Raw genomic sequence first — 11,940 nt, 5'->3', positions numbered from 1 at the left:
TATTTTTGACAATTCATAAAGGCTAACCGGGTGCCGGCGCGGAGCCGGGTCCGCGCGTAAGCTCAGACAGACCGGCTGCCCACGGAATCAACGCTCCCGCCACGGTAGCCCAGTCTCCGCGCTGCTGAACGCCGGGGTCCCGCCGGCGCCGAACGCGAACCTGAGATCCGCCGGACTGCGCGCCGTGCCCTTCGGGGAGAGCGGCCCGGTGCCACCTCAGTCCTCTCGCGAGGTCACCAAGACAAGGACCCCCACACCGCGAGGGGCGTGACCCACAAGCTGGGAAAGGTCGCGCCCCCAGCCTGCCCCGCCCCAAGGCGCCACGGCCCCGCCCACTGCCTCGCACGACCCTCCCACTACCCACACACGGCCCGCCCCCCGCCTCCACTGGCCCGCCTACCGCTCCCACGCGGCCCGCCCCCTGCCGCCACAAGTCCCTCCCCATCCTCCACAAGCCCCGCCCCTGCTCCAAAAGGTCCCGCCTACTGCCTCCACGCGTCCCGCCCCCTGTTCCCACACGGCCCAATGGGCGTCTACGCGGCTCCGACCGGCCGTTCACGGCTACGCGGTGACGTCAGGCGCCGACGCACCTGTCGGCCCTGCTAGCGCCGCTCCTGTCGGCTTCCTGGGGTCGGTGGGTCGGGCGGGACGGTCCCGAGCCGCAGTCCTTCCTGCGGTCCTGTCGCCCGCGGCCGGAGTCGGGCCGAGCGCCGAGGAGGGGTGCTGGTGGCCGGCCGCTCCAGTTCCTCCCCGAGTTGGAGCATGGCTGCAGCTGCGGGCCCTCCAGAGGGAGGTGAGCTCGGAGGCGGTCGTGTTTGATTCGGGGCAGCAGCGGGTCGAGTCCAGGGCCCCGGAGCCGGCGGCTGCAACTTGATGCGGCTCCCTTCCGGCTGAGCCCGTGGGTTGCGGTCGCGGTGGGGCTGGCCGCGCCGGCCGCCCTCAGATGCGGAGCCCGCCGGCGGCGCAGGACGCGGCCCCGGGGCTGCTGTCTGCCTCTGAGCGGCGAGGTGAGTGGCGGCGGCGGCGGCAGGGGGTCCGGGGCCGTGGCGTCCGCGGGGCAGGGGCGGGCCGCTAGCCTCTCCGTCCTGGGACGCTGACCCTGCCCGCAGCAGGTGTGGCCCGCGGGCGTTCTCTGAGCTTTCACCTGCTTCCTTCGGGAACCGCCGAAAGACCTTTGAGCAGAATGGACGTAGGTGCCAGGAAAAGATTAATTGTGGGTTTTACTTTTGCGAAATTTGCCCAAATATAAAGTTCAGTGTCTCTTTCTTTAGATTTATGTGTATATCAAGACATAGTTTGTGTGTATGTGTAACATTTGTGTTTTGTTCTTAGACTTGGACCGGAAACCACCTTAGACTCAGAAATCGATATTGTATATAATGTGCTTTATTTGTATAGCATTTCAAAACTGGAGCACCTAGAAGATAATTACACATACTTTATGCATATTAGAGGCCGAGATTTGTGTTTCCTTTGGAAGAAAATTCTTTTTTTTTTTTTTTTAATAAGAAATGAATCAACAGTGACCGTACCATTTTTTCTCTTTGGTAATTCAAAAGTTCAGTTCTGCAAACTATAAACTTTTTTGAGTTTACAGCATGCAGTTCAGTTACAGCAGCTTCACTGTGGTTTGTCTTTGTTGAATCTTTCCAGAAATGCTTTACTTTTCATCTCTCAAGAGTTAATTTAGAAGAATCTTTTCTTGATGAGGTCGGCATGGAAATAATTTACCTGATGTCAGTCAATTTTACTTGCTTCTGTGAGTCACTGGAAAATACTGTCTGTGTAGCACGGGAGTACACAGAGAAGTTAATATGCTCGTGTATAGGTTGTTGATTTCATCCTAAAAGGTGCTGTTGCTGATTTTCTTGTTACAGACTGTGGCTTAAAAACCAGGTGTGTGCCCTGCAGTTATTTACTCAGCTTAAGCCAGCTTTTATGACCTCTGGTTAATAGGAACAGCCACTGTTGGAAGAACCCAAGGCAGATTGCAGCTCTCCCACACCTAACTCCCCACACTCTTCAAAGACTGAATCTTTGTTTGAAAAACAGGTCACATTATTTTAAGAGGTCAATATGAATGTATAGTACCTACAACTTTAGTTCGAACTTGTGTTTTAGCATGTGTTTTCAATCATACATAGCTCATTAGGAATGCCAGTATTTAACCCGGTTTTGGATATATACAGTTTAGGGGAAGGATTTGCTGAGGTTAGGATTTTATGTCAGTGAATTGGCTGTTTTCCAGGTCATGTTGGTGATAAGCTTTCCGTTTCCTGTTGTGACATGTTGGTAATAATTTTCAGATGGCTCAGGAAGCCAGATTTGATCTCTGTGGTGGGTCAGATATCAAAGCAGTATCCTGTGAGGTTTGGCCGCTATCACTGCTTTGTAGAGCTTTCATCTTAGTTTCTAGTCAGACTTTTCAGCAGGGATCTAAAATATGATAAGTGTTAATATTTATTCAGTGAATTCTGTGGTTCAGGATCTTTCCTAAGTGGTTTTGTGGATTATCTCAATTCTCACTCCAACCCCTTGAAGTAGGTACTTTGATTTTTCCCGTTATAGAGCTGTGGAAACTGAGGCATAGAGGATTTAATGAATTTGCCCAAGGTCTCAGTCAGTGTCAGAATTGAGACTGAAGCCTGGCAATGTGATTTCAGAGCTCTTGCTCTCACTGGCTGCACTTCATTGCGAGCGAGACTTAACAAAATGCTGGAAGAAAAGATGGGGTGAGAGACATGGCAGCACAGGTCCATTTATTCTTCAGTTATAAAAATAATGTAAAATTACAGAAACTCTGGAAAACCTTTTTTTTTAATCCTCACGCCACTACTCTAATAAGCTCTTCTTGTGTTTTTTAATTATGCACTTTCACGTGTGTATATAAACATTGTAGCTATGATACATTTTGATTCTTAAAGATCAGTGTTCTTCGGTTAAGTATAAGGTTAAGTATAAAATGAAAGATGAACCCACGTGGGGAAAATGCCCATTTGCATTGCTGAAATATAGAGAGATTTGATCTGCAGCTTTGATTGGAACCATGTCAGGTAAATACATTTCTTGCCCTCATGGGAAGTAGTTGAACAGTTTCTGTCTTGTAAAGTCATGGAAATTATTTAGTTTTCAAAGTCTAAGTCTTCCACAGCATCTTTTTGTTGGATTGTTTACCTTTTTACTTGTTATAGTCTGACTTTTATATTTGTGTGTGTGTTTTTCCTTTTAAAATCATCTAGCAGTTATCTTTTGACTGGATCTAAAAATATTCATGAATCTGGGAAATTTTCTTCAGAATAGAAAGCCACTTTCTTTAGCAGGTTGTCCATTTAATACTTTTTTGAAGAGACATATCTAAGGTGCAGCGATTTGGACACGCACCTAACTTAATGGACAGTAGGATAAAACATCAAGAAATATTACTTTGGGGAGAAATGCGTTTCATTACTGTCATGTAAGTACTGACAATTTGTATTAGGGTAAATTCTTTTTTAATATAGTGACGTTCTGATCTAAGTTTCATGATGTTATAATGGGTAGAGGGGTCATTCCCTGGTAAAATAAATTTGAGAAACTTTTAATAAATTTTGTTTATGAAGTTAATGTTTACTACAGGTTTTCTCAAGAACCTTTCTTATTCTGTTAACCATTACATTTGTACACAGGGTATGTTTTATTACCCAGACTTATCTGACCACGAAACCTTGCATTGGACTTGTGTTCTCTGCACACGCTCACTCATCGCCAAATGTCGTTGTCACCTTCTTGGCTCCATGGCTTGATTCACACCAATGCTTCACTGTTGCTTCAATGAACTAACCTCTTCTCCCACCTCTGCCCCATAAGATCCCGCTTACCTTTTTTTTGGCCACACCACGTGCCTTGCAGGATCTTAATTCTCCTCCCAGAGTTTGAGCCTGGACCCCTAGCAGTGAAAGCACGAGTCCTAACCACTGGACTGCCAGAGAATCCCTCCCACTTACCTTTTAAGGTCCAATTCAAGTGTGTCTCTTCCAAAGAAGTCTTCTCATCATCAATTACAGATGGATGCAATCTTTTCCCCGAGCTCTTGTAACAATTTCAGTGTCTTCTGTGACATCTGTCATGCATTGCCTGTCATTATATGGATATATAGTAATTTATAGGAAAAAATTACCATATCCCTTTTGAGGACAGTATATTATGTAATTTATGCTGAAGTTTATTGAAAGCTGTAAGGCCTATACAGGTATGATGCCATTAATAAATAAAAATTTTATCTGTATTTTTTTTTTTTTACAGTTTCTGGTACACGAGTGGCCATTTTACAAACTTTAGTAAATGTGTAAGTGATCGTGTTGAAATTCATTGTCACGTTTTAATCTTTGACAAGTCTTTCGCACACCTAGTTCTTGAAATATTTACATGAGGAAGCTCCTTACTTCCAAGTGGCTACATCAGTCAGAGTTCCACCTCCCTCCGGTTATTGCTGTTGAGACTTTTTGTTTGTTTGTTTGTTTTTAAATTTTTGGCTGTGTTGGGTCTTCGTTGCAATGCGCGGGCTTCTTATTGCGGTGGCTTCTCTTGTTGCGGAGCATGGGCTCTAGGCACTTGGGCTTCAGTAGTTGTGGCACGTGGGCTCAGTAGTTCGGGCTCGCGGGTTCTAGAGCACAGGCTCAGTAGTTGTGGCTCACGGGCTTAGTTGCTCCGCGACATGTGGGATCTTCCCGGACCAGGGCTCGAACCCGTGTCCCCTGCATTGGCAGGCAGATTCCTAACCACTGTGCCACCAGGGAAGACCTGCTCTTGAGACTTTTGTTCATCTCTTTGGCTGCTGACATTTGGGATTTTCTTTTCTTCTTTCTCTGGGGTTGATTGTGCCTGCTGTTCTGTCAGATAGCTGACTGACATGCCATTGCAACTTAGCCATGGTCCTCAGGCCTACCCAGTCCCCTTGATGAGAGGGCAGAACCTTGTTGGAAGCTATGAAGAAGCAGCGTGGCTCCCTCAGGCTCTGGGTTCCAGGTCTCCCTCGTTCTGCTCCCCACCCCCCAGTTCTGGTGCTGAACCGCTCAGTGTCTGCAGTTCTGGGGCTAGACTGGTGCACTCAGGGTCGCCATGCCCTCACTGCAGTCTGGCCTGGAATAGGACTAAAGCCTGGGTGTGTAATCCTGCTGTTGGAAAGAATGCTCTGGTTCTGAGTCCTACAAGCTGCTGGAGACTGCGCTTTGTTTCTTCCAGCTGTTTTGAATCAATCAAGTCAGAAACCGAGCAGATACCTTAGATTTCTCCTTCACGTTCCTCGCGTTTTGTTAGCTACCATGGCCTCTTAAATGTCCCTCGCAGCCCTTCCTACTTCTTCATGTGGCCATGACTCAGTTCGGTGATGACCTTACTGTGCTGTGTCCAGGGCTCTTCAAGGTCTCCTGGAGTCCTCCCCGGGTCACTCTTGCCCTTCTCCTCTGCCTTCCACACTGCTGCTGCTGTTGCCTTGTTAAAGTTTGTATCTGATCAGGTGATTTTTCTTTTAAACCTCTTAATGGTTTCCCACGTGTTGTCACGAGTAAGTTCCTCAGCAGGACCTAGGAGCGCCTGCCTTTCTCTGGTGTCCGTCCACCTCCCCGGCTATTCTCCAGCCCCTGCCTCTTCCATAAGCTACCCGAGCAGGTCTTATTATGCTGCTGTGTTTTTGCATGTACTTTTTTCTTTTCCTTTATTGACTTGGCACCTCATAGTTGGCCTAGTTGATGCGTCCTAATCCTTCAGTGCTCATTTCCTCTTTCAGTGTTTGCAGACTTTCCCAGGCAGCAGCTTGTTCCTGCTCAGTGTCATCACGTACCTTGAGCATACTTCTCCTCTGGCGCTTCTCACACCATATGTCATTGTTTGTCTGTCTTTCACGTTCACTGCCTTGGGAATAGGGACCATTTCTTACTCATCACCCCAGCACATGCTGGGCACTCAGCAGATGGTTGTGAAATGCATGAATCAGTGACTCTCAGAACTGACTTTGGCTACCAGGTAGATGGTGATCCTGTAAACTGAGATAGGGAGAGGGGGAGGACGAGCAAGTTTGGGGCAAATATGTATTTGGCTTAGGTCTTGTTGAATTCGGGTTCCCATGCAACATCCAAGTATAGATGTATCCGTCATCCGTTAGGCATTTGCTATTCATTCATACTATAGACATTAATTGACCCAGCAAGGTTCTGTAGCTGTAGACCAGACTATTCCAAAATTTATATGGAAAGGCAAAGGAACTAGAATAACCAAAACAATTTTGAAAAATAAGAACCAAGTGTGAGAAATCAATCTATCCAATTTCAAGAGCTCCAGTAGTCAATACTGTCCTTACTGCTCTAGGTATGGAACACAGATCAACGAAACAGAACAGAGAAGTCTGAAATAGACTCACACAAATATGCCCCACTAATTTTTGACAGAGACCCCCAAACAATTCAGTGGAAGGAAGATAACTTTTTTTTTTTTTTTTTGTGGTATGTGGGCCTCTCACTGTTGTGGGCTCTCCCACTGTGGAGCACAGGCTACGGACGCGCAGGCTCAGCAGCCATGGCTCACGGGCCCAGCCGCTCTGCGGCACGTGGGATCTTCCCAGACCAGGGCACGAACCCGCGTCCCCTGCATCGGCAGGTGGACTCTCAACCACTGCGCCACCAGGGAAGCCCAGGAAGATAACTTTTTTGGCAAATGGCATTGGAGCAGTTGGCTACCCATACGTCCAAAAACAAAAACAAACTTCAACCTGTGTCTTAGAACTTATACAAAGATTCACTCAACATGGACCACAGACTTAAATGTAACATGTAAGGCTATACAAATTTTAGGAAAAAATTTAGGAGGAAATCTTTGGTAGGTAAATTTCCTAGAGTTGACGCCAAAAGCACGCTCCTTAAGGGAAATACTGACAAGTTGAACTTCATCAAAATTACTTTTGCTCTGTGATAGACCCTATCAAAAGGAAGAAAACCAAGCTACAGAGTGGGAGAAAATATTTGCAAGCAACATATCTGACAAAGGACTAGTATCTAGAATATATATTCTAAAATATGAAACTGGGAAGTAAAACAATCCAGTTAGAAGATCGGCAAAAGATATGAACACTCATTTCACTGAGGAGGACATGCAGGTAGCAAGTAAGCACATAAGAATATGTTCAACGTCATCAGCCATTAGGGAAATACAAATGGAAAGAACAGTGAGATACCACTACACACCTATCAGAATGGCTAAAAAAAAAAGAAAAAATCCGACACCACCAAGTGCTGGTAAGGATGTGGAGAAACAGGCTCACCCATACATTGTTGGTAGGGCTGTAAAGTTGGGATGTTAAACTGGCAGTTTCTTTAAAAGCCAGCCATGCAGTTACCATATGGCCCAGCTGTTGCACTCCTTAGCTTTTATCCCAGAGAAATGAAGCCTTAAGTTCACAAAAAATCTGTACATGAGTATTTATAGCAGCTTTGTTTATAATAGCCCAAACCTAGAAAAGAGGCAGATAATTTTCCCACGGGTGAATGGTTAAACAAACATATGTGGTGTGTCCGTATCGTGGAGCACTATTTAGCAACGAAGAGGGAAGAACTGTTGACACACACAACCCCCTGGATGGCTCTCCAGAGAGTCATGCTGAGTGCAGAGAGCTAATCCCTGAAATGGTCGACTGTACGATTCCATTTATACAACGTTGTTGAAGTGGAAGAGTTTTAGAAGTAGAAAGCAGATTATGGGTTGCCAGGGGTTAAGGAAGGGGTGGGGGACTGGAAGAAAGTGGGTGAGGCTGTAAAGGGCAGCACGAGGGGTCCTTGTGATGGAAAGTTCTGTGTCAGTCAGTGTCAGTATCACGATGCGCAAGAAGTTACCGTTGGAAGAAACTGAGTAAAGCGTACATAGGAGCTCTCTGTATTATTTACAACCACGTGTGAAATCACAGTATCTCGAAATAAAAAGTTTAATTTAAAAAAGTGAACCCCTCGTAGGTGCGTGGTACTGTGCTAAGCATTGCAGAGTTGAGTACAGATGGGCACAGCCAGGCCTCATGCCACCCTCCGGAGGGGAGGACTTATCACGTGAATCGGGGTGACGTTACCCCTGGGCTAAGTGCTGTCAAGGAGAGGTGTGAGAACTCACAGTGAGAATTTGACCTGATCAGGGAAGCCTGGCCCGGGTAGGAGGTAGGTTAGGAAGGCTTTCCTTACAGCTGCATGACTTTGGGCCAGTTACTGCAACTCTTTGTGCCTCAGTTTCCTCATCTGTTAAATGAGGATGATAACAGCACCTAAGATTTAGGGTTTTGGTTGTATTTAGTACCAATCTTAAATGAGTTAACTTGTTATGTGCCTAGGATGGTGCCTGACATATAGTAAACTCTGCTTGAGAGGGTTTCTTTAAATTAATTAATTAATTTTTATTTTTGGCTGTGTTGGGTCTTCATTGCTGCACGCGGCCTTTCTCTAGTTGTGGGGAGCAGGGGCTACTCTTGGTTGTGGTGCACGGGCTTCTCATTGCGGTGGCTTCTCTTGTTGCGGAGCACAGGCTCTAGGTGCGCAGGCTTCAGTAGTTGTGGCATGTGGGCTCTAGAGCGCAGGCTCAGTAGCTGTGGCTTACAGGCTTAGTTGCTCCGTGGCATGTGGGATCTTCCTGGACCAGGGCACAGACCCGTGTCCCCTGCATTGGCAGGTGGATTCTTAACCACTGCACCACCAGGGAAGTCCTTGCTTGAGAGTTTGTTAACTGAATAAAGGGATGCTTGAGGTGAGAGCTGAAGAATGCTTCGGAGCATTACCTAGATGAGGAGGTGAGGGTCTGTTCCCGGCTCAGGGAGCAGCTAAGCCTAGGGCAGGGGCTGGGGCCGGCCTGGTGGGGCTGAGAGGGAGATGTTCGCCCCGGGAGAGGCAGCAGAGGCCGGGCTGCATGGGCTTTGTGCGCTGTGTGGAAGAGTTTGCCTGCTAAGCATGGTGAGAAGTGATTAAGACCTAAATCCATGGCATGTGCAGAGATGACCCATCAGACCTGCTTTTAGAAAAGACCATGCTGGCTGTGGTGTGATCAGATGACAGAGGTCAGGGTGACTGTACATAGATCATTTGGGAACTCACTGCAGTGCACCAGGCCTTCTCCCTAGAGATTTTCACGGGTTAACTCTACTCTTCCTAGCTCTGCAAGAATGTATTTGCAAGCCGCTGTGTCTATTATAATGTTTTGTAATGGTTTTAAGTATATTTTTGACAATTTAAAAGGAAAAAAATGACTTTGTAGTATTGTTTTCATTTTTTATATGCCAAATTTCAGCTGCTGTATTATGGTTTAAGTAGCCTCTTGTAGTCAAGCCTGGGAATCGAGTTTGAAACCTAGAGTGATTTAACACTGGTGTCCAGGTTCCTTCTGTGTATTTCTTTTATGCTACCATAGAATCTTGACTATCTTATAGCAGTGCTGTACAATAAAAACAGTTGTGCTGCAAATTCAAGACACATATGAAATTTTCAGTTTCTTAGTATACACATTAAAAAGGTAAAAAGGAAATGGTGAGATTAATTTTAATAATATATTTTATTAAACCCAGTATATCTAAAGTGTTATTTCAGCATGGAATCAATATGAAATTTTTAATGAAATACTTGACATTCTTTTTTGTCATGAAGTCCTACAAGTGCAGTAGGTATTTCTCCTTAGAGCCGTGTTTCAGGACTAGTGGCTGCTGATCACACAGGTCAGCTCTACAGGTTTCTGGGTTAATAAGAATAGTTCTTTTTAAGTTATTGAATTTATAGAAATAGGAACCCATGCAGGCCTGAGTTTAATAAACCTTTGGAACAGAGTTGGTTGCTCTTGTTATAAGGAAAGGTATGGAGTCTAGATGTCTCAGAGGTGTTTGTGAAATGAAGTTTTTAGACATTTTGAAAGGGTTAAGTTAGCAGTCATCACTAGTGGTTTTTGAGGACTTTCAGGGATAAAATGTAGGAGCTATGTTGGAACTTGCTGATTGAGGGCCTAGGACACAGACAGTTTTATTTTAGAGCGATTTCTCAGTGTTCTATAGCCTCTAGCGAATTAACGCTCATTGACGTATGTTATCACATGTATTCAGCGCTTCTAGTGTGACCGTCGTGTAAAGAAGTGAAGAATAGAATGTCTGTGTCCTTTGCAAAATCTTAGCATATGTGCTTTGCTAATCAAAATTAAAATGACTCTTGAACTATTAATCCTTATTTTCTTTTAAAAGCCTTTTAGTTATTTACTCAAGAGCCACAATATTGAATTTGATCACCTCTATGGATACTGCAGAGTTCTTAGCATAAACAGTTATTTTCATACTATTCTATTTTAACATTTACCTTAAAATAAAACTCTTGTTTTGGTTTTTTTTTTTTGCGGTACGCGGGCCTCTCACTGTTGAGGCCTCTCCCGTTGCGGAACACAGGCTCCGGACGTGCAGGCCCAGTGGCCATGGCCCACGGGCCCAGCCGCTCCGCAGCATGTGGGATCCTCCCGGACCAGGGCACGGACCCGTGTCCCCTGCATTGGCAGGCGGACTCTCAACCACTGTGCCACCAGGGAATCCCAAAACTCTTGTTTTAATTAGTATATTCTAACAAGTCTCAGTATAATAGGCTGTCTTTGGTGGAGGTAATCATAAAACATTAATAAAATTGCAAAGTGGTAAATACTTAATGTTTTCTTTGTAACTTAGGTGCTAGGTTTTGGTTATTCTCCCAAGACCAGATTAACACTGTTGTAGAGAGGATTTGTTTATTGAAGACTGAATTCATTTCTCTTTTTTCACCTGGTTGATTGAGAAAACAGTCTGGCATTTTGACCACTATTATCCGTATATTATGTTCCAGTCACTGTGCCAGATGCTGAGACTAGAGCTCTCAAGCTTCACCTTTTCTCAGGTGGTCTTGAAGTTAGGGAATTTATATAGTATACCTTTTAAAAGTAGTTATCAGTATTTTATTTTTCTAAAAAGTGTAAAAACTTTACAAATACTTTTTAATCGTTGCAGCTCTTTGAGGTTGTTTTTCCATGTGCCGAAGGAACATTTACTGAGGACAAGAGATTATCTTAAACCCCTTCAAATCTTCAGTGCTAGAATTCAGCACTCGAATTGGAGTGCACGTCACTCCATTCATCCTTTACTTTCTATGTGTACTCATCATGACAAAACTAAGAAGTCTTGCTTTACCAGGCTTACTGGGTGGACCGCTCCTACGGCTTCACCTTTCAAGTCCCACACACGAACCTCTCAAGCCTGTTGCAGGTGTCTAGCTCACTAATGTTGAACTGTCATTTGGGTGTTGAGCAAGTAGGTAGATGCGTTTAAAACATCAAACTATTTAGGAGTTACATTGTTTTTAAAGTATGGAGTAAGAACAGTGAAACGTGTGCTTACTTGTTATCTGCTGGGAAAAAATAGAAATCGTGACCTACTATCATACTTTTCATGGCTGATATTTGACCATGGGCTCTGAAGGTTTAAATTTTAAAATGGGGACTTCCCTGGTGGTGCGGTGGTTACGAATCTGCCTGCCAATGCAGGGGACGCGGGTTCGAGCCCTGGTCCGGGAGGATCCCACATGCCGCGGTGCAACTAAGCCCGTGCGCCACAACTACTGAAGCCTGTGCGCCTAGAGCCCGTGCTCCGCAACAAGAGAAGCCACCGCAATGAGAAGCCCGTGCACCGCAACGAAGAGTAGCCCCCGTTCACCGCAACTAGAGAAAGCCTGCGCGCAGCAACTAAGACCCAACGCAGCCAAAAATAAATAAATTTTAAAATGATGAAAGGAGAATGAAATTTTAAAAATGTGTAAATGACAGTATTTTAAAATTAGTATTTGCATCTGGTAAGATATTCAAAAGGGACATACAGTTTCCCTCTCAGACCTGGTACTTCAGTCACTGTTCCTTTTCCCTGTGGGGAGCTTTCTTGGAACTCCCTCC

General features: G+C 45.3%; 1 protein-coding gene across 3 annotated transcripts in view; it reads left to right on the top strand.

Moving 5' to 3' along the window:
- The first annotated feature begins 619 nt into the window (after positions 1-619).
- The window catches only part of CLCN3 (Cl-/H+ antiporter 3), an 83,308-nt gene continuing 71,987 nt past the window's right edge, over positions 620-11,940 (top strand). The window contains exon 1 of one of the 3 annotated variants that reach the window (XM_024750507.1): positions 620-1,007. The gene's annotated coding sequence lies outside the window, so the exon portion shown is untranslated. The remainder of the gene's footprint in view (positions 1,008-11,940) is intronic. The other 2 variants (XM_024750510.1, XM_024750508.1) reach the window with 2 other exon arrangements.

Source organism: Neophocaena asiaeorientalis, unplaced genomic scaffold (assembly GCF_003031525.2).
Source record: "Neophocaena asiaeorientalis asiaeorientalis breed wild unplaced genomic scaffold, Neophocaena_asiaeorientalis_V1.1 scaffold180, whole genome shotgun sequence".
In the NCBI taxonomy this organism is placed as follows: Eukaryota; Metazoa; Chordata; class Mammalia; order Artiodactyla; family Phocoenidae; genus Neophocaena; species Neophocaena asiaeorientalis.
Note: the sequence above shows the minus strand (reverse complement) of the source record. Positions and strands in the feature narration are given on the sequence as shown.